This window comes from Lissotriton helveticus, chromosome 4_1, assembly GCF_964261635.1.
Source record: "Lissotriton helveticus chromosome 4_1, aLisHel1.1, whole genome shotgun sequence".
Taxonomy (NCBI): domain Eukaryota; kingdom Metazoa; phylum Chordata; class Amphibia; order Caudata; family Salamandridae; genus Lissotriton; species Lissotriton helveticus.
This window is the reverse complement of record NC_136063.1, coordinates 792,645,072-792,668,144: the sequence shown is the minus strand read 5'-3', so window position 1 is coordinate 792,668,144 and position 23,073 is coordinate 792,645,072.

Sequence of the window (23,073 nt, the reverse complement as noted above, 5' to 3'; positions counted from 1 at the left end):
GGCAGGGTTCAAAACAGAGCATCTCTTGAGGGTCACATTCTCTGCAGCAAGAATAACTTGCTCATAGCGCGTGAGCCTGCTGTTGGTCAGATGCTGTGTTTTGGTCCTGGTCATCAACAGTTCAACAGAATGGGGCACGCACACCTCTAACGGGTGCCCCATGACGATATTTTCACATCTCTCAATGCTGACACCCGTTGCAGCAACGGATTTGAGACATCCGGGCAACGCTGCGGCTACTGGGTCTAAAGTAGCCGAGAAATAAGCAACTGGTCTGCGGGCATTCCCATGGATTTGGACTAACACAGACAACGCGCAACCTTCTCTCTCACAACAGTAAAGCAAAAATGGTTTATTGTAATCAGGCATTCCCAATGCCGGAGCACGACACAGGTCCTCTCGCAGCTGTAGGAATGCCATCAAACAGTCTTTGTCCCATGGTACCGGATCGCTCACCTCCTTGTGCGTCAGTTTTTGCAAGGGCTTTGCTTTCAGTGAAAAGTTCGCGATCCACTGTCGGCAATAACCCACCATCCCTAGGAACATCCTGACCTCTCTCTGTGTCTTAGGCGCATTCATTTTCATGATCGCCTCTATCCTGTCTGGTGACACCTTTCGCTTGCCTTTCTCTATTCTGTGTCCCAAGTACTGCACTTCTGTCAGGCAGTACTGCAACTTTCCCGGGGACACCTTGTGCCCATTGGCAGCTAGGTGATTTAACAAAGCAATGGAGTCCTCCCTGCAAGCTTCTTCTGTTTCTGACGCCACGAGGAGGTCGTCTATGTACTGGACCAGAACTGACTTCTGGGGCAGCACTAGACTTTCAAGATTTTTCTTCAAAAGCTGGTTAAAGATCGATGGGCTCTCTGTATACCCCTGAGGAATACGACACCATGTTAGAACGCGACCTTCCAGCTTAAATGCGAAAAGAAAATGGCTTTCTTCGTCCAGAGGGATCGAAAAGAAAGCCTGACAAAGATCAATCACAGTGAACCACTCAGCTTGGAATGGAATCTGAAACAGTATCACTGATGGATTCGGTACCACTGGACAACACGAAACGACTATGTTATTAATCTTTCGAAGGTCCTGTACTATCCGAAATTTCCCATTTGGTTTCTGCAGACCCATAATCGGGGAGTTGCATGGACTACCCACGATTTCTTTCAGTATTCCCTGTTTAATCATGGACTCGATCACGGGTTTTATGCCTGCAATCGTTTCTGGAGTCAATTTATATTGGGGTGTTCTTGGGAACTCAGCATGCGGTTTCACTACAATTTTCACTGGGTCCACCCCTTTGACCAATCCTATCTCTTCCCCAGTGAAATCCCATACTTCTGGTGCCACTGTCTCTCTCAAGTCCCAGGGGAGCTCATCTACTGTCAAAGTAGGGTACAGCTCCACGCATATTCTTGAGTTTGCAACTTTGAAGTCTGCGTCATCATCATTGGTCAATACCTCCACTCCCTGAGGTGTACAGTATATTGTACAATTCAATTTACACAACAGGTCTCTGCCTAGCAGACACACAGGACTTGAATCGCAAACCACAAACTGGTGCTCATCGCTGTACTTCCCTATTTTCACCTGTACTGGTTCTGTCAATTGGCTGGTTATTCTCCTGTTTGCGACCCCCACCACTTGTATGGTCTCTCCAGACATGGGCAGGTCTGGAACTGCAGCTGATCTGATCGTGGACCTAGTGGCTCCTGTGTCCACCAGAAATGTCGTGGGGCACCCTGCTACTTCTGCTTCGACATAGGGTCCCCTCTGGTCCACCTCCAAGGCTGCCCCGAGGGTGCAGTCTTCTCTTTCCACTCTCTGTCCGGTTAATGGGTCCACATAATAGCACTCTTCTCCTTCTACAAACAGGGGCATCTGTCTATAGGTCTTACCCATAGTCCCTACTCGAGGAGGTTGCGGGAACTGGGCTCGGGGAGGAGCCCCCCCCCCTTTGAGCACCTTTCCCTGGTATGGCGTCACCCCTCTTGTAGGCGCGCTCTGGACCTCTTCCTCCTCTATCTCTTGTTCTCCTATCTCTACATTGTAGGGACACTCGCGTTTCCAATGTCCCACCTCGTTACACTGGTGGCACCTAGTCGTTTTCTTCAGGGCAGCTATGTCCATTCTGGGTCTAAAGGTGGAACTCTCCTCATTGCCCTTGTTCTGACTGTACTGCTTCTTTCCTCCTGTACCTGTTCCTTGCTGCTGTTGCTGCTGTCCCCCCTTTCCTGCTGCCTGCATCTGTACCACCATCAACTTTTCTTTTAGTTTCTTAGCCTTGGAGTCTATCTCATCACAGCAGTACCTGGCATACCTCAGTATTTCGTCTAGGGGTTTACTTTGCCAACAAATCGAGTGTTGCTGAATCATTAAACTAATATCCGGTCTCAGTCCCAGGACGAACTTGGACACGAATTGCCCTATGTCTTTTGGATCCATTACATCCAGGCCGCTATACTGTTTAAACGCCTTCAGCAATCTCTCGTAATATTCGTGGACGGTCTCTTTGGGTTCCTGTCTGGTTCGGTCTATTCTGACCCAATCTATGTCTTGCATTGGCACTTTCTCTTTCAGCCAAGTCATCACTCTCTCGAATTTTGCCATCACAATCTCGGACGGCCCATTAGTCTTAGCATCTCTCTCCGGCTCCGTTGTGGGCCACTCAGCGCTAACCTTGCATGCTGTCCACAGATCTCCTGGTACTACAATGTCGAACAGCGTGTTCAGATCTATCCATAGGACCTTTGAGATTTTTACAAATCTCTCGACTTGCTTGTACCACTCCACTGGGTTTTCCCGCAATTTGGGGAAGGAGGTGGTAAAAGCAGCTAAATCTCCCCTACTCCAAGGGACATGCACATAGTTCCCATTGGCGACTTCACGCAAAGGGTATGCTTCTATTCCCTGCAGCCTTCCTGGTGTCGTCCCAAGCGTGCTTCTCCTGACGGTCCCTTTCTTGGACCACCTCTCTTCCCACTTATCTAGTGCCCTCCATGTCCTTATTCCAGTGATCAGTTCCCTTATGTGCGTTTTCAGCCCAATCGTTCTCCTCTCATCTAGGTCTCGATCTGTGTAATGTAGCCTGTGGTTACCCTGTAATGCTTTGGTTCTTGACAGGTCCACCATATATTTGCCTGCTAGTTCGACTAACTTCTCATGGATTGCTCTCGCCTTTCGAGTGATGTCCTTTGCCATATACAGTATTTCATCCTGCTCATACATTTCCATTCTTTCTAAAGGCAGGGTACCATCTACCATGTCATCCAGGTCTGACCTTAAGCTGGCGACATCGAGTCTCTTGGCTTTTATCTCAGCTCGCAATATGTCTTTCGAAGGGGGCTCACTGGTCTCCCTACCATCCCAACTCCGAGCTCTACGTTTGGGCTCGGGAGAGTTAATGAGTGCTCTCCCTTGCTCCCATCTCTCCAGGTCCCATGCTCGACCACCCGATCTTGGAAGGTGATGGAACACGGGCCTGTTACCCCCACTCTCTCCTGCTTCTCTCCTTTCACCGTACGCCTCTCTGTTATTTTCCCTCTGGTCGCTACTCTCCCTTTGCCTAGTATCGCTCAGTATCCGATACGATCCTTCCTGGTTCCCCATATTCCCTGGGCTGCGCTCATTTCCGTCATCACAGGGACTATGGTGCGACCTCTCACAACTCCCATTCTGTTCTCTGGTGCCGGGCACACAGTGTGGACACTTAAAGCTGTTTCTGTACTCTTGCGCTCTCCTCTCCCCTTCACTGAGTATTGGGCACGCCACCCCTCCACTCCCGGGGCCCCCGTTTTCCAGGTCTGTTCTATCTCCACTCCGGGCCCAATGGGTGACTCCCCTACTATCTCTCTCTCTACAGTCCCACTCCGGGCTGCTCTCCCCAGCCCCGCAGTGAGTCCGACCTCTGCTGTCCTGACTTTCCCTTTCAGCTTCTGCAGCTATGATGCTCTTGTGAGCCTCCACTGCCTCATCCCACTTCTTCATGTACTCATTTAGCTCTTGAAAGGATTTTCGTCCAGTTCCCCTCAGATCCGCTGGCCATCTAGGGCCCCCAGGATCCCCTCCTGGGTCCCCTGCTGTGTGCATCGGGGTGCTCCACTCTCTCGGTATCGGCATCTGACTTGGGGAATTGATCGTATCGTTCCTCCTTGCCGTCTCTGCTCTTTCTCTGTCCTTCCGTACCCGTTCTTCCCCTCTTGCTCTCTCTTGGTCATATATCGATATTATAGGACCTATGGTAACAGGTACCTGTAGTGCATCTGGTAATCCGTAGGATGTGGCGCACTCCGTTTCCGGCGCTCTTTGTACCACAAACCTCCCGACTACCTGTTGCACCTGACTAGGCTGGGACAGCTCTTTCTTTGCCTCGGGATCCCACTCTGAACTGGGAAGCGGTCTATGCTCTCCTGCATTGCCCCCCTTTTCTCCTTCACTATGCTCGACCTCTCCCCCTGCTCTATTATACGGGGGTGGCCTGTCTGTCAATAATCTGTTTATCAGGCTGTCCTCTGTTTCGCTCTCATCATCTTCTTCTAGGGGGCTTTTATTTCCAGGCACCTCTAACACTGGGTACAGTTTATTTACTTCCATGTTATGCACTCTCCATCTTTTAGCATCCGCATCCCACCTGGCATCCTGCACTGCCCTTACCGATCGTTTCACCCTTTCTTGTCGTCTGTTCATATTCTTTTCATGCGCTGCCCTAATCCATGCATCAAGAGCTTCAAACTGGGTCGGTCTAGGCAAGGGTCTCATTGAGGTCATGACTGATTTTAATCGATGTAACACCTCTAATCTGAACGTCCCGTACTTCGGGAACGTCAGTTCCTCATTTCCTTCCGTAATCTTACTCCACTCTGATATCCAAAGGATCGTATGCAGCCCAACATTCACTGCCATGTAACGAGCCGGCGTACCCTCCGGCGGGGCTTCTTCCCCCTCATACGATCCCCGCTTCTCTTTTTTAAACGCCGCTCTCAACCATTTAAAACACTTCATAATTATGCGCACAATATCCAGCCTCGCTACTCTGTTTACTTCCTGATGACAATCCACCAATCCTGTCGCGGCTTTGCTAACTTGGCCTATCGCAGCGCGGTCTTTCTCCGGTCGGCCAATCACAGAGCGACACTTTCTGACGTCTTTGCTAGCTGGCCTATCACAGCGCGGTCTTTCTCCGGTCAGCCAATCACTGCGCGACACTTCCTGACGTCACTTTTCTCCGCTTCGCAGCAGCACCCCTCCTTTCTCAACTCGTCTCCCGGTCATGCATGCGTCCCATTCATACACCGAAAAATGACTACTTCCGACCAAGCGGTCACTTCCCTCGACTGTACGTCCACAGTCTATATGTAATTGTCAACACAACTGACGAAATGTCTATCGTCTCTCTGATAGGTTGCTTACACACACAGTAACCTCCGACCAGCGTCCGTTACTCACGCACTCACTCTTACGTTCCCCCTATCTCGGTCTTTCGGGTGATCAATGGTACCTCATGACCCCCTTCACACTATTTGACAATTACTCTGGGTGTCCGATACACCCGAACCACTTAAGCTCTCCTTGAACTTAAGATTTCCACCGGTTGCGCGCGCTCACAACCTGTTCCACAGTCACTCTACAGACATTCAACTCCGCCAGACATTACAACATAGATACAATACAAAAACACCGCAATCTAACACGCATGACCCTTTATACTCACTCTCGACCGATACTGCTGCTTTTTCTGTCTCACGTCATCCGGATCTTCTTCAGCGGGCGGTTCTTCCGATCATCGATTTCTAGGGGCCTTGGGGTAAGCTAACCTGGCCTAGGTCACCGTCCTCAAGAAGGCAACCATCCTCTATAGCTACCAACTGGAAGGGCGAGATTTTGATCGATACCTTATCACTATAGATCTAAACCCCGATCTGGTCGACTGAACCTTGGTTGCCTGTCATTGAAGGAAGAAAGTGCCTCTCTCCCAAGTTAGTTCACCCAATAAAGGACCCCGCTCCAAAAGATCACAAACAACTTCTAGCTTTCAAAAGTTTATTGTAAGGATAGGATAAGCTGCAAATACAGGCATCTCAGAATGAGATTCACGAGATACACAGGTCCAACTACATACATGTGCTCTCTGAAAGCCCTCAGACGAGCAACGGAAATTACCAACACAAGTTCTAAGAATAATAAAGCTATCAGCATTGACGCATATCTCTCCTTCATTTAAGTTGGAGGAAAACACACAGGTTAGGCTGTCCCTACCCTGCTCTAGATGGTATCCCTACTTAACCAAGTCTCAACCTAACAAAGGTGTCAGCAGTGAATGACCCCCAAGGGAAGTCACTCACTCTTAGTCTCTTGGTGAAAACCTATAGTTCTCCAGTCATGACCCCTCTCTGCCTACCCATCCGCTCTCTAAAGGGTCCTCAGGCATCTGCTCTAACTCCACCCAGGGGTGCTGTCCCTAATACAAAACAGTCAACAACATTTGAGACGCCCCTCATGAGACGCCCCTCACGTGGTGTAGCTTCTGGCTTTTTCCATGCTGCTTTGTATTGGGCCTCATACGTTGGAGTTGACCTTGCTTCTCAGACTCTTCTCCGGCCCGCTGATACCCCTTAAACATTCCGGAACCCTCCTCCATGTCTGGGCCTTCTACTGAACAGACCTCTATTCATATTATTTATAATCGGATCCTCCCTTTCTCTTGCAGACAGACATCTGCAGCCAAGAACCCAACTCTCATAGACTTCCAAAAAGGTTTGCAACATTTCTCGGCCCAGACATGTACGTGTAAATCAATGTTAAACATTTCAGGCCTACAACACTTCTCATAATGATTATAGCATTCAACTTCTTCATTAATTAAAGCATGTTAATACTCTTATTCTATTATTCAGTAAACACATCTATAAATCATGGCCCATTAATGCAATGACCAAAACATTATTTCAATCTATGTCGTGAAAAGAAACACCTTCTAGCTTTCCCTTCTAGCTCTGGCCCTGAGGCCTACCACATTCTGCGTTTAACCACATGCCATCTTACATTTTAGCAGTTACACGACATGGATTCAGGAATAATCACATCTAATAAAATCATATAGTGTCACACATTTCTGTATTAGTTCCTTTTCTACTTAAATCTCTACATTAGCTATACATTCAGAATATAATTGCAGATACTACTAGCACTCATGGCATTTCTCCTCATGATTTGTGCTTACTACAGGTAAGTGTGATGCACTCATACATTTAGGTCAGTTTGCGCTCTCTCAGAAGTTTATGTTGGTGGTAGTAAGAAGTATTGCCCAACACAGTGGCCCCAGCAGTTGAACTCTTTCATTTGTTCTGTTATTTGCACCTTTTGTAGCACGCTCATATTTATATACTTGGGGGCTTGGAGTGTATTTGTTAGTTTGAACAGATTAATGAACAACCATTTGTTTCTCCCTTCATTCTCCATTCAGGTTGTAATATATTAACATGATAGAACATTGGCGTAATGCGAAACAATGCTGCCTCCCATAGAATATGAAAAGGAGCTTCAGTAGCTCCCATATGTCACAGATTTTCAATGCATTAGGGTTACATGGGGGCCCTTGAAGGGTTGAATGGGGGCCCTTGAGGGGTTGAATGGGGCCCTTGAAGGGTTGAAATGCCCATGAACGGTAGGGGGCTGCCCAGAGCCGCGGGGGCTACAGGGGCCTGGGTTATGCCCCAGAGATAGGCATGAAAAGGTTCTTGTGAAACAGTAATGCATTTACTTATTCATGCATTTTTATATAGCGCAAACTTTACCCAAAGGTGTTAGAGTGCTTTACAATGAAACAGGTTTAATTAGTACAAATACAATTTTTACAGACTGTTGATAGTTAAGAACATTACATAAGACACAAAGTGGCGGGTAGATACATATGGACAGTTGCTTGTTTTGACCATTACAAAGACATGTACTCAGTTGTTAGTGGATGTAGGTGATATAGGTAGTAGCAGCAAGGTTACGTCAAGTGAGACATAGGAAATACAGGTAATCTCAGTCTCGGGTAGGGTACATTGTCATAGGAGAGGTTAGCTAAGGGGACAGCTGGCCGAAATGTCTTTGTTGGAGGTCTTTCAGCTCCATTTTGGAGATCGGCAATGAGGTGGTGGTGGTGCGTAGTTTCAGATGTTCCATATTCTGGTCGCGCTATCCGAGAAAGATTGGGCCATTACTAGTTCCTTTAGAAAGGTGGGAGGCTCTAACGACATAGCTTCAGCAGCTCGGCTCGCGATTGCCTGGTGCCTACTGATAGCTCCAGTTTGTTCGCTAGGTAGCGGGGAACAACAGTGATTTTTGGAGGAGGGCGGGCAAGAGTGCTGAGAGGCATGGACTGGTAGGTCAAAAATAGGAAATGAGACAAAGGGGATGTGGTGAACAAATCGTGCATGAGGGCAGAAAGTCTAAGAGTGAGTGGGAAAACATGGTTTGGCAGTTTGGGCTGGACTGTTCCCATGAGGCACAGGGTCAGACTGATTTGCATATGACCATGTCTGAACTGGGGTGGCGGAGTGACCTAAAGAATGGTGATGGATTAAACCCAGATCATTTGACTGGGGGTGAGTGTTTGATTTGCACAAATGCTCCGTCCATCATCCCCTTTGGTATCGCTTTAAGAGTGAGTGACAGCAGAGACAGACTGTCAAAAAAGCCTATACTCAATGGAATAGGAATGCTGGGAGGCACCTGGAGTAAAGTGAAGCCCAAGAGTTATTGAGCCTGCTAGTAGCCACAGATCGATTTTAACGTGAGCAGGCTCGGTGGAATCTGTGAACATATGCTAATTATGAATACATTTATTCCAGGAGGGTGGCTCACCTGATTAGGAGTAATCTAGTGGAAGTAGTGCGGTCTAATCGCACCCTATCATTTCCTGGTGGGAAAACTCTGAAACCCCGTCCTTCAGATTTAACCAGGTGATAACTTGCTGAAATTTAAGGGTTAGAAAGGGCTAAGGATATCATCCCCAGAATTGTGGATTTTGGTGTGTTGTATAACAAAATCTATATGTAATGACCCATTTTTCACAAGTGTGATAAATTCCGTTTACTCCCCTGGGCAATCTTAATCATGTCCCCAGTCAGTCAGCACGGACATTTCCAGAAACATGAATACCTCGGGGCAGGTTTACAAGCCCCTTGCACCGCTTTTGCGTCACTTTTCCCATGTTAAAAGTGACGCAAAAGTGGCGCAAGGGGCTTGTAAATCTGCCCCCTCGAGTTAGAATCCCAGCAGGGCAGACTTAGATTTCTATTCTTTCGAGGTGGGTAAATTGAGTGCCTGCTGCTTTGGGTAGTAATATCACCTTTTATTTGCAGCGCTATCAAAGGGCAGAACTAATGTCATATTTATTATTTAAGTGACGCGTCCTCTTAGCTTGACCCGCGACTGCCACGCGACATTCTAGTCCTCTGTGGGCATGTTCTGCTATCAGTATACAGCACTGCAGCGCTACACGGCGTCGGTGTAGTATCGAACTCTTAAAATAATGAAATAAACTGATTTTTTAAGTGCCACAAACATCCACAACCAGGAATGCCGGTTTGACGGGTGTAAATCTCATCTAGGCACTAGTTCAAGCAGTGTTAGAGGCCTGCGCCTGTGACAGGCATACATGCCACACTGAGGGACGCTAAATACCCCTCGGCCTGCTTTTAAACACTAGCAGGCACCCAGTCTCGGGAGAGACCAAAGCCGGCGCTGGGGGCGGGCGCAGCCTTGACTTCCAGAGATAAACAAACGTGCTGCTGAGAGTGACCAGAGCCATGCGTGGGTCGAAGGGTCAGTGAAAGGTCAAGATGCCCTAGTCCTGGGGAAGCTTTTTGATTGCGTATATCCCACTTCACCAAGAAGCGGCAATTGCTCAAATCTTCCCTGAGTTCAGGGCACCTGAAGGGGTGTGACGACACACAGGCCGGTGAAGTGATACAGGACTCCAGTTGTGTGAAATACTGGAGTAGCAAGCAGCTACAACTTTTTAGCACATGTCACAATCTCATTAATGTTGCCTTTTCACAGTTTTAAGTTTGTCCAATTTTACTAAATGTCAGCTTTTTCATTTTGATCCAAAATATATGTTCGTTTTGTGTTAGGCGTTTACTGAGGACTGTTCGTTTATAGCACATTAAATATTGTCAGAATTATTTGTGTGTTCCCTGTCGGAAAACGCAGCTGACTAGTTTTAAACGGCTTCTAACGGATCCAGAGGTGGCACGTGGCTGTTTTTGACATAGACTACATTTTTTTTTGCAGAGTTTTATATAGCGCGAACTAGGCCCGAACAAACAGCCTGATTCATCAAGCCGAAATCGGGCGCTATATTTGCATTTGGGATTCATCATCCCAAACGCAAAAATCGGTAATAGCAACTTCGCTATTTTGCGAGGAATTACATTTAAGGAATCTCTATTTGAGATTCCTTAAATGCAATTCATCATCCATTTAAAAATTGCGAATTCGCAATTTCGGCCCACTATTTACCGCGAGGTGAAACCTCGCGGTAAATAGCGAAAACTTAGAAAAATGCTTTTAAAAGCATTTTTCTAAGTTGCATGTTGCACACACACATGTCCTTTGGACATGTGTGTGCGCAACACCTGTTTCAATTTGCATTTAAGGGGTGCTACAGGGTGTCCTTTGAACACCCCTGGCACCCTTTAAATCGCTATCTTATTTGCGATTAGCTAATTGCTAATCGCAAATAAGGAATACTCCCCATTCATTCCTATGGGCCTTTTGGCCCATAGGAATGAATGGGGAGTTATTCCTTATTTGCGATTAGCAATTTGCTAATCGCAAATAAGGAATGTGTAGGAATCGCATTTCTTTATGCAATTTCTACATGAATCCCGTTTTGCAAGTCCTTAATAGCGATTCCTTATGATTCGCTATTAGGGGCTCGCAAAATGGGAGAATGATGAATCAGGCTGTAAATCAGGTATCAGAGCGCTTACATAGCACCAGTTACGTTACATGAGGACACGCATTCATTTTTAGGCACGGGGAGATTAAGTGATTTGCCCAGAATCACAGGAGGTTTTTGGCGTCGTTACTGAGAATCGAACCCAGATCCCCAGGTCTGAGGTCGAGGCCCTAACGGCCAACTCCTGTCCCCCCATATGACCACATGGCGCAGCCCCCCATAACACTCCCCCTGACGCCATTACCGGCCACGAGAGAGGCCACGCCTCTTTTTAGGCCACGCCCCCCGGTGCCGAGCTTAAAACATCGCTGATTTCTAGCGACCTGTCAGACATTCATATCTCCTGAGGCGGAAGCCGGGAGTTTTCTTTCCTTCTCACTCTGTTTTTAAACTTTGATTGAAACTGTTTTTAAACTTGATTGTCACTAAATACTTGCATTTTCACTTACCAGCTAGGGAGATCACTTACAGAGCACTCGCTCTTTTGGGACAGGCAAAGCACAGCGGATTTCAGCGCTGCCGCGCAGCCCCCCATAACACTCCCCCTGACGCCATTACCGGCCACGAGAGAGGCCACGCCCCTTTTTTAGGCCACGCCCCCCGCCGCCGAGCTTAAGACATCGCTGATTTCTAGCGACCTGTCAGACATTCCTATCTCCTGAGGCGAAAGCCGGGAGTTTTCTTTCCTTCTCACTCTGTTTTTAAACTTTGATTGAATCTGTTTTTAAACTTGATTGTCACTAAATACTTGCATTTTCACTTACCAGCTAGGGAGATCACTTGCAGAGCACTCACTCTTTTGGGACAATCAAAGCACAGCGGATTTCAGCGCTGCCGCGCAGCCCCCCATAACACTCCCCCTGACGCCATTACCGGCCACAAGAGAGGCCACGCCCCTTTTTAGGCCACACCCCTCCTCCCTCCCTCTGGCATAAAATATGTGCATCCACAGGAAGCTCAGCGGACGAGCGCAGCGGGAGCGCCGTTTGCGTGCCTAAGGCAAGCCCGTCTGCGCCCGTCCGCGCCAGACCGAGCCGAGAGCCCAGGACCCCTGCTCTTGCTCCATCCCCTCGGAGGTACACCCAGGAAACTCTCCTCAACTTAAGAGGTGCAACGGCTCCCTGTCAGAGTACTACACCATTAAAAGAAGGTCAGTCCCGCTGTGCACACTGCCCTTACAAACTCTCCCCACGTCTCTCTCCGAAACCTCGCCGGATTAGTATGGCCTTATTGAACCGTAGATCCCTCCCAAAACACCAAGTGGAAATCAACATGCTTTTACAGTCCTTAGAGCTTGAGGTTCTCTTCCTCACGGAAACGTGGCTTAATGTCAACTCGGACCCAGATATCATTCAAGCACTCCCCCCAGGCTACCTTATAAAATATCTGGACAGACCCTCTGGTACCGGAGGAGGGATAGCTATCATCTACTGTGACCACCTGTCCTGTACTTTCAAGGACAGCCCAATCCTGGAATGTGAAAACGTCCACTTTTCCATTCATTTACCACCAGATACAACCCTTTCAGGAATCTTAGTCTATCGCCCCCCAGGATATCAACGACTTTTCTATGATTCCCTAGTGGAAACTATCACCTCTCTGGCCTGCCTAATGCCCAACTTTACGGTTCTGGGAGACCTAAACCTTCACTTCGACGATCTAAACAACATAATAGCCGTCGATCTCAAAAACGATCTTGCCTCTCTGAGTCTCATCTTAAAAAGCAACCATGCAACTCACACCTTGGGCCATCTGTTAGACCCTATATTTACTAACCTTCCGAGGCTAGTAGTGAATACCCCTACCCCCATCCCTTGGTCAGATCATTTCCTCATACCCTTCATCCTCAAGTTATCGGCAGAAATACCTGAGATTCTCCCAGGGCAAACGCCATCCCGTCCCTGGCAGAAACTGGACACAGCCGCATGGGCCCAAACACTTGCTCCGACCCTGCCAGCCTTGGACTCCGATCCATCCCAGGCAGACGCGCAACTACGCGACTGGATAGATCAATCCTTGGACACTATCCTTCCTGTCAAACCCCTTCCCAGTAAGAGGAGAAGCCTTAAATCTCCATGGTTTACCCATGACCTACAACTGCTTAGGAAACAGTGCAAAAAACTTGAGCGCCTCTGGAGGCGGGACTGGGCAACCGAAAGCAAAAACACGTACAGATCAGCTATAAAACATTACAAATTCTGTATAAAAAATGCACAGATAAACTTTTTCGAGAAAGCAATACAGACAGCCTCAAATTCCTCTAAAGAAACCTATCGCATTGTGCGCCTCCTTACAAAAACCCCTGACCCAGTTTCTGTACCAGACCTATCTGGTACTAGAAGCAACCAAATAGCGGAATTTTTCACTACAAAAATCAGTAATATCCTGAAATCCCTCACCTCCCCACCCCCTCTCATTCCCCCAGCACTCCCTCCCCGGATGCTGAAATTCCACGTCTTCAAGCTTTCGCCGTGGTCACTACTGATCTGTTTCTGTCTACCCTCCAATCCGTGAAAAGTGGGGCCCCATCGGATCCTGCTCCACTGACCAAATTAAAACTGGTCGCCGATACCATCGCGCCGCCCTTTACCCAACTGATTAACAACTCTCTGGCATCAGGCATTGTTCCAGAGAACTGGAAGAAAGCGACAGTCAGGGCTCTGCTGAAAAAGCCTCACCTGGACCCTAAAGATTTATCCAGCTTTAGACCCATCCCTCTCCTCCCGGCCATGGGAAAGATCGCCGAACGAATTGTCAATTCCCAACTGTCTCTCTTTTTAGAGACCAACAATCTCCTGTGCCAATCCCAGACAGGATTTAGACCTGGACAGGGCACCGATACCGCACTTCTTGCCGTGGTCGAAGAGGCACGAACCATCATAGACGCAGGAGGATCAGTGGCAGTGATCCTCCTCGACTTAAGTGCCGCCTTCGACACGGTGGATCACTCCATTCTTCTCCACCGGCTCAGCTCGGCAGGAGTGTCTGGTACCGCCCTGTCCTGGATCAAATCCTTCCTGGAAGGTAGAACCTTTCAGGTGTCCGACGGACCTGTGTTGTCCAAGGCTTTGCCCCTACAGTGTGGGGTTCCTCAGGGCTCCTCTCTGAGCCCCACGCTTTTTAATGTCTACATGTCCCCCTTAGAGGACGTCATCTCCCCATTTGGTATAAATCCTGTATGCCGATGACACCCAATTGGTGGTATCTTTAAACCACTCAAGTAAAAGTCTGGACAACTTGGCGGATTGCCTAAACAACATCCATCGCTGGATGTGTGAATCTCGCCTCAAATTAAACGGTGAGAAATCCGAGATTCTTCTGCTAGGCAACCCACGAAAACTCCCCACGTCCCTCTCTTGGCCTCCATGCATGGGCTTACTCCCTACCCCGAAAGCAGAAGTCAAGAGCCTGGGGATCTGGCTGGACCAGGAGCTCAATTTTAAAACCCAAGCCAGGAAAACCTCTGGCATCTGCTTCGGTCTCATTCAACAAGCTCGAAAGATTCTTCATTTACTCCCCTTCCAATCTAGGAAAATGCTTATCCAGGGTCTGGTGATCTCCAGACTGGATTACGGAAATGCCCTGTATCTAGGAGCTCCGGCCTCAGTCATAAAAAAACTGCAATACCCCCAAAATGCAGCCGCCAGACTTCTTACAGGAACCAAGTCCAGATGTTCAGCCAAACCGGCTCTTAAAAGTCTCCACTGGCTCCCGATCAAAGAAAGGGTCACTTTCAAGTCCTTATGCATCATACATAAGTTAATGCAAGGCAAAGGCCCGCCAATCCTGAAATCCCTCATCAATCCCTACCACCCTAACAGACAACTCAGGTCGGATTCCCTCTCCCTTGCCTGCATTCCAAGAATAAACAGAGCCCGTTCGGGGGGAAGATTGTTTTCCTACAACGCCCCTAAATTGTGGAATTCTCTTCCGCTTTCCATTCGAAGAGAACACAACCTACTCACCTTCCGCAGGCAACTAAAAACCTGGCTCTTTCCATAATGCTTATCTCCCCCCTCCCCTCCTGGAATAATAGGTTGTATGTCAGCGCTGGGACGCCCCAGGGTAGCTACGCGCTTTAGAAATCTAAAAAAAAAATAATAAAAATAATAGTGACTAAATAAAAAAAAAAATGCCGGATGAAGCCAGCTGACTGGTAGCATCTCTTCTGCGTTTAAAAAAGAAAAAAACACATTAAATTTTTGGTCAAAATAGCGAGTCGGAAACTGGTGTATGGGATTCCCTTCTCTGAGTGCTGGGTCCATTACCCACATCACATTGGGCCCTGCAAGTGGGAACATCTCGGAAAGCTTAATGTGCACTCCTTCAGGTCTCTCTCTGCATGGTTCCATCAGAGCTCAGCGCCCCCTGTACTTGGTAGGGCCCTCGCAAGGGGGGAGCAGCTGGGGATGTTTACCCTAGCCCTTGCTCTTTCAGGACCCAGCACAACAACTGCTAAGTGTATTTATATTTTATATTCACTGAGAAAAACAAAGGTTACAGGAGCATTATAGTTAGGAAATAGAATTTAACCCGTTCCATGCGTCGGACGGCCCCCGGCCGCCCGACATCACAATGGGCGTGTGCGGAGGACGGCCATGGGCCGTCCGAACCCCGCCCACTCATCAACTCACCCGCACCACGGCGGAATTCGTGCCGCGGTCAACGGGTTAAAAAACCTTAGAAAGTACTGAAAAAACCAAAGGTTACAGGGACGTTACAGTTAGGAAATAGAATTCAGTGGTCAAACGCAACTTGAGGGGGCCCCCCTGCAAAGTACATGGAGGAGGCACCCCATGCTCCAGACGCAGTCAGAAGCTCTCAGCCCAGGGGCCCGCCACCCTTGCACAGTGCTGGAGGGGCCCCCTGGAGCTTAGGGGCAACCTCGCTCCGCTGGAGCTGCTGGGCTAATGTAACGCCGCTGACCCAAAGCCCAAAATAAACCATCGTTTTTTAATCGGGCTCTTTATAGCTGCACATCTCTGCAATAGTATCCTGAGTGAATACAGAGTTAGGAAGTAAATAGTATGATCAAAAAACGCGAATTAAACCTTACATGTACTGATAATCTATTATTCTGGTCTTTTTCTTCATTCTTTTAATATTTAATGCCAAACAATGGGTTTGAGGAATTTAATCATGGAACTTCACTTCCCCACACTTTTAAAAATAAATCTACAAAAATAAATAACACCAATATGCAAAATTAAATGACAAATAAGTCAAATGATTTACTGCCAGACTTTAGAGATTATGAGTGTGTTTTGGAAATTGGGACTGGTGGCTTGTTCCATAAGTATCTTGTTTTCACATTTAATGACAATAATATGTTGATAAAATAGTTTTTATTATTATTACAGTTATTTGCTTGTTTTTTGTTTAGATGTACCATTGCTTGAGTTTAACTGCCTGCGTCACAGTGTATTTTATTGTTTGTTGTCTGAATTTTACAATGAAGGTGGCAAAAGAGTCCTAATCAGGGGCGGCTCCTCTGCAATGGCGGAGGAATGTCGCCCCATTGGCTCAGAGCAAGCAGGTGAAAAATAAAACAATGTACTATCATCGTTTTATTTTTCATTTAACGGCTGTGAGCCAGCGTATGCAGGGAGGGCCTGGGCCGGGGGATAGGAGGGGAGAGGAGGAGGGCTATGTTCACTTCTAAGTGTGCATGTGTGTTTGGCCGGCTATCTCAGGCCGAACGATTTACAGATTCCGCGGGCGTGAGGCTGCTCGATATTGACGGAGACTGATACTGTCCCGTGAAAAGATGTTGGAATAAGCGATATGCATTTCTTTGACTCACCTATAAGTGGTCCTTATTCGCCTTAATACTAAAACGGAAATTAATAAGTATAGAGATTATTGCTTTAGCCCTGAGGAAGTCTTTATTGGGGATGTACCAAAGACGAAACATGCATGTTGGCTGTAGTGTTGTGATTTAAATACAAGAGATACATTCTTGAAGAAAACTGTCTTACAAGTCCATGTGGAGAAAAGAATCAAAAGAATCAAAAGAAGAATAAAGTTTGCTACGGACATTCTATTTGAACAATTGTCATTGCTTGAACTGATCATTTATGAGTACTGTTATACAATGTAAGATAAATTACATACTTCCTTGCTCAGGGAGACCAATCAAAACTAGACTTTATTAATGCAATTGTCACAGATTGCAATCAGGCAGTATAGGGTGGTGGCTGTCTGGACTCCCTTAGTAGCAGAGTGCAAAATAATTTGCAACAGAAACACCTAAACCATCAGACATTGCGCAGGAATACCTTACTACCCAACTGTTGGAATCCAAACACACATGTGCACTTAAGTTTCTCCAGCCCGGCTGGATTGTACCGCTGGGCTGGCAAAACTGCACAGACTCCCTGCCCTGTTTTTTCAGCCCGCTCAGGCCCATCCAGCGCTGGCAGCACGGAGATTGCACATGGAGTCTGTCCCAGTATGTGCTGGAAGCAGGAAGAGCACAGGAGGCACAACGCAGGAGGCGGCCGGCAGCTTAAGGTATGTTCTTTTTTTTGTTTTAAATATTATTAACACCCTCCGCACTTCCCCCACGCACTCCCTCCACAGGCCCCACCACCCTTTGTTTGTGGCAGCCACCACTGATCCTAATTGCTTTTCTTTTGTCAAATGATTACCTTCTTTATTGTCATGTCAAGCAATGCCATCCTGGTGTCTTCCATGGAGGATATTGCTGTATCAAACCTCCAGCACCTTGTTTTTTGTGTGCAAATGGCACCACAAGGTAATACATCAAGAATTATATTACTAAACATTGGCAAGGGATAGTACTCTGGAAGAGGTCCCCAGCCCATGAGCAGCATATTCTTGCAGGGGAAGGCTGTATCTCAGGCAAAGATAAGGGCATAGTTCAATTCCTCAACTTTCATTGATACTCTTTTCACCGATAAGGCTCGTTCATCTGCACTGTTCGTTCAGACACGAACTTTCTGAACAAATCCCAAGTGTACAATCGTACAACAGGAGATAAAAAGTACAATTTGTTTCTGAACATTCAGTGAGTTACTGTAGAAATCCAGCAACAATCTATATGTTTACATGAGAAATACACAATGTGGATGTCCAGGATCCATGATAAATGTTTTTTAAAAAATGAGTACTAAATAATGTATTAAGATCATTGTGGAAGCAGATAGTAAGTGTTAGGACAACACGCCTTTGCAAAGGGTTATCATGCTGCAGTTACACTGGAAATCTTGCAAGCTGAGTGGTATAGTGTGGAACGTTGAGGATGTTCTTGCATCTCTACCAATTGGCTTTATTCACTTGGAGTGACTGCAAATTAAACCTGCACACACCCTCCTAAAAGCACAACGTTCGAGAAGGAATTGCATTTCTTGGGATCCCTGAGACTGAAACAGAGACTGTTGACCCAGAAGAAAGATTGCACTACTTAACTGTAGCGGCTGCTACCGAACAGGGATGGTGTGGTCGGGGAGGGTATGGGAAATAATAAAATATAAAAAAAAGCACTTACCTATACACCGGCTGTTGCAACATCTTCCTCCGTCCTCCTACCCAGGAAGCACACAGCCTCCCAGAATCCCCTGAACAATCACAACGCTGCCTTTGCAGCATAGTGATTGGTCTGAGCGCCATGGTTCGGTGCTCAGACTGGGCTGACAGGCTGTGCATGTTCTCCACGCAGGCTGAGAACATGCAGAGTGCGCATGCCGCTTTGGCCGGCCCAAGACAGCCGGCCAAACCATCATGTGCACTTTAGGTGCTTCCACCACTTCTTACCCTGTGGCGTAGTGGTGCAGGGGGTTGGGAGGAGGGGGTAAGGGGGTTTAAAAAAGAAATTAAAAATGTACCTGATTGCTGCGTCTTTCCTCCGCCTCTCCACCACTGCCTCTCCCCTGGGGCCGGAACAGTAGGCACCTAGGCTCCGCTGAGCCAATCAAAACGTTGCAATGCAGCGTTGTGATTGGTCTGAGCACCGTGGTTTGGCGCTCAACCAGGGAATGAGAGATTGGGCATGTTCTCCATGCAGGCTGTAATGCAAAGTGTGCATGATGGTTTAGCCGGACCAAGAGGGCCGGCCAAACATTCATGCGCACCTGGAGAGGACAAACCACTCCTCCCCCTGCTTCTCTGTCATTGGACCTGCTCCGCCCGCAAACCTGCTGCAGCAGAAAAACATAAAATGATAATAACCTCGAGTTATTATCATTATATGTTTCCTTTATTTCCCTGCTGCAGAGCAGGGGCGCGACGCTCCTACGCCTTAGAGGAGGAGCCGCCACTGCTGTTTTGACAAAACACAGCAGCCCCTAGTATTTTTCTCACTTCCCCAGTTTTCAAATTGCAGTAGGCACTGCCGCTTCAAGAGGAAGACTGGCGGAGGGGGGGGGGGGGTTAACGAGAAAGCAATCAGTGAGGGAGAAGAGAGAGGGGAGAGAAAGAATGAAAGGACGGAAAAAGAGAGAATGCGTGAGGAGGCGAAAGGAGAAGGGACTGGTTGGATATTGCCAGGACAGCCAGGACTGCTTTTGCTTCCCCAGTCCTGCCCTGCACACATTAGTGAAAGCAGGGGCGGCAGCCTGCATTGGGCTGCGTTTAGTTTTGTGGTGAGCTGACATGGTGTCAAAATATCATCCAGAGAGGCACCTTGTGAAAGGATGTCGGAGGGATTGGGGGGCATGCAGCGGCAACGGAACCACTTATAGCGCCCCATAATGCCAAAAACATGCACACTGGCTCACACTGGAAGCACACCGAAACGGCCTACGTCCACTTTGGGCATGTTTCATAGCCTGCCCTCGAGACCGGAAGCAGTCACACAGAGAGGAAGCAGTCCCACGTCATTTCTAAATTCCTGACCTGCAACCAACAAAGAACAATGACCCTTTACCACCTCTTTCCCTTGTGACTCACGAGCACTTTCATTGGCCATTGAGGCCTTATTAGTGACATGGCTTTTCCACCTACCCCTGCCTTACAATTGCTTCCAAATGAGGCTTCCGGTGGGTTGATTTAGGAAAATGGATCACAAACTTGACTTTGCAGTCTTCAAATGTGAATGAAATCCCGTGATTATGCAGATGAAAAATAGCAAAAGCATGGATCTGTAAATGTATAGACTGCGTCTCCAATTTCAAATGAAAGTAAATACATATTTTAGTGAAAAGAAAATACTTATTTTGGTGGGCGCAGCACGGACGAGGGCACAGACGGGTCGTTATTGTCCTGCAGCCTGGCTTGAAAAGTCTGTAGTGAACCAATAATTCGACAGAAGAATATTATAGACTGGAAGGAACACACAGTAGAACAACAACAAGCCCTGATAACGAGCTCTTAATGGTTAGATAATAAAACACTATACTATAAAACTAAAACAATTCCTGCATGCACAGGTTAAAGGACAGCCTGATAGAGAAAAAGCGGTGCGGAGCAGCCGTGGACCACACCACGACAGATGCTCTGGTAAAGAATAACTTCCAAGAGGGGAATGAACTTTCATGTGAGGTTTTCTTTTCCTTCATGCAGGGTACAAGGAAGCCAAACTCGTCTGCTCGTGCCAGCTAGGGCACACCCAGCCAATCTCTGCCGAAAGCAAGCACAGCCAGTAAGAAAGGGTTTATAGTGGCACCAACTGCCGCAGATGGGTATTTGTTGGTAACTAAACTGCATTTACCAGAATTCCAGAAACTTCCAGTAACACTTTGGAAATTGATATTGGTGTCTTATGCAGCCTATCGGTTTGCGTTGGTGTTTTACTAGCCATAACAGATCCCCTTGTTTTTGGTATGGGCAAACAAATTCTAAGGTCCAAAAATCACACGTGTGATATCAGGGCTAAGTAGAAATCCTTTGGGTGGAGTACGTGCTATTTACCTCAGCAGCAAGCGCCCTTCATTCATCCATGTGCTATGATTTCGGTGGAAACAAATACAGCAGGTTTTAGCGCAGACTGATACACAAAAAAACATTGCGCAGGTAGTTATTCTGTGTGCTTTGGTGCGCCTTGATGCCACGTGTTCTTCTTCAGTACATTTGCATGCCGCTGCATCCCTCATGCAAAATTCGTAACTTGAAAACAAGAAGCTATGATGGGCGGTAGTGTAGCAAGATAGCATGGGCCCTAGAACAAGCCAGGGAAATGGCCGCTATGGCTGCCATTTGGGTAGTAAATAGAGCTTTATCAGGTTTTAATGGGACCTCAGGTTTCTGGGCCTGGTGTCACTGCGCCTGCTGCACCAACGGTGTCAACACCCCTGATGGTGGGTGGAATGTTTGCTCAAAGTCTCGGTCCCTGGCAATCGCTGGGAGCCAAATTCCTTTCCATCATGTTTTTTTACCCACTGAGCCTCTCGATACAGACACTTAGAGGCAGATTTACAAACCCCATGCGCCACTTTTGTGTCATTTTTAACATGGGGAAAGTGACGCAAAAATGGCAAAAGGGGGTTGTAAATAAGCCCCTTAGAGTCAAATCAGTCCTGGTTCAGCTCCATTAGGTACTACAACCCAGCCAAACTGCAGGGCCAGGTATCCATTTTGAATAGGAACGCAAATAACCCGTATGCAACATACAGAACTTATTTTTTTTACGGCCTGGTCCTGAATTAGGTCAAAGGAAACTGCCACCTCACCTGACACAAAATGGAAACCTTCCTAATTCTCCGGCAAAAGATTAGCCCCTCTATCGCGTGCTTACGGATCTATCCAATTGACGGCTTATCAGGAGCATCTTACGTAAACACCCACGTCAGGCCAGCCGCCGCCATGCTCCACTGAATGCTAAGGGTTGTTTTAGTGCCTCGTAGCCTTTTGGTGTCAGAGCGCTGGAGAGGCCAGAGACCTGGAATGGGAATGAGGGAACTGGGAAGCCCAGGTGACGCCGCAAGAGATAGTGGACAGTTCAAAGGAAGTCTGCAAGAAGTCAGACCCGAGGGGCCACCAGGGAAACGAGCATCGCCGTAAGAAAAGGTCAGCGCGGGGTCAAGCGGTGTCCAGAGATAGCTACACAGCACATACATAAATAACCGTGTATTGCAGGGAAAGTCTAAACAAGGGCAAACTCTGCACAAGGGGTCAAAGGAGGGGAACAGGCGGCACCAACGCCACGCGAGTGGCACGAAGAGGAAGGCAAGAGCCTCAACTGTAGTAAAGATAAATATGCAAAAACCACCTTGCTGTTGCCCGAAAATGATGTTGGCTTTCTACTGTATGTAATTTTGTTGTTGTTATTATTGCAGCGGCTGGACCTTGCGCCACTCAATACTAACATCATTGTCCATCAGTCATACAAGGTACTCCGAAGTGATGTGCAGTGCTGCATACAATTACAAAATGAATAAATGCTTGCAGATGACTCTGTGAATAACAAAAGCAGCAGTGACAAAGCAAAGGTGCCATGGGCCCTAATGCGAGCAAGAAAAAATGCCTCCCTTGTTCCTTCTTCTTTCTCTGTTTTTCCGCTCACGTATATCCCATGCTCCATGTAAATATATATTTTTTTTATATACTCAGTAAAAAATTACAGAACAAAAAATGCCCCCCCCCTACATCCCCTGGTTAGGTAGTAAAAAAACATCTAGAAATGGGTGCACTGGGCTCTCTCACCCCTGGGCGCAGGTGCCACTGCACCTGCTGCACTATTGATGGCTGCTCCGCTAAATAGGATGAACACCATCCACTCCGGATCTCCGACCGACCCCTGCCCCCACCACGTCTTCAACAAGGCCGACTCCATCATCGCACCCCAACACCGGGACGTCATCAACTCCTCCTTCAACACCGCCACCTTCCCGGAGAGCTGGAAGCATGCCGAGCTCAACGCCCTACTGAAGAAACCAACAGCGGACCCCACAGACCTCAAGAACTTCCGCCCTATCTCGCTCCTCCCTTTTCCTGCCAAAGTCATCGAGAAGACCGTCAACAGACAGCTTGCAGCCTTCCTCGAGACGAACGGATCCCTCGACCCCTCGCAGTCCGGTTTCCGAGCCAACCACAGCACCGAGACCGCCCTCATCGCAGCCACCGACGACATCCGAGCCCTGCTCGACAACGGGGAAACAGCGGCCCTCATCCTCCTGGACCTCTCTGCAGCGTTCGACACCGTCTGCCACCGCACCCTAGTT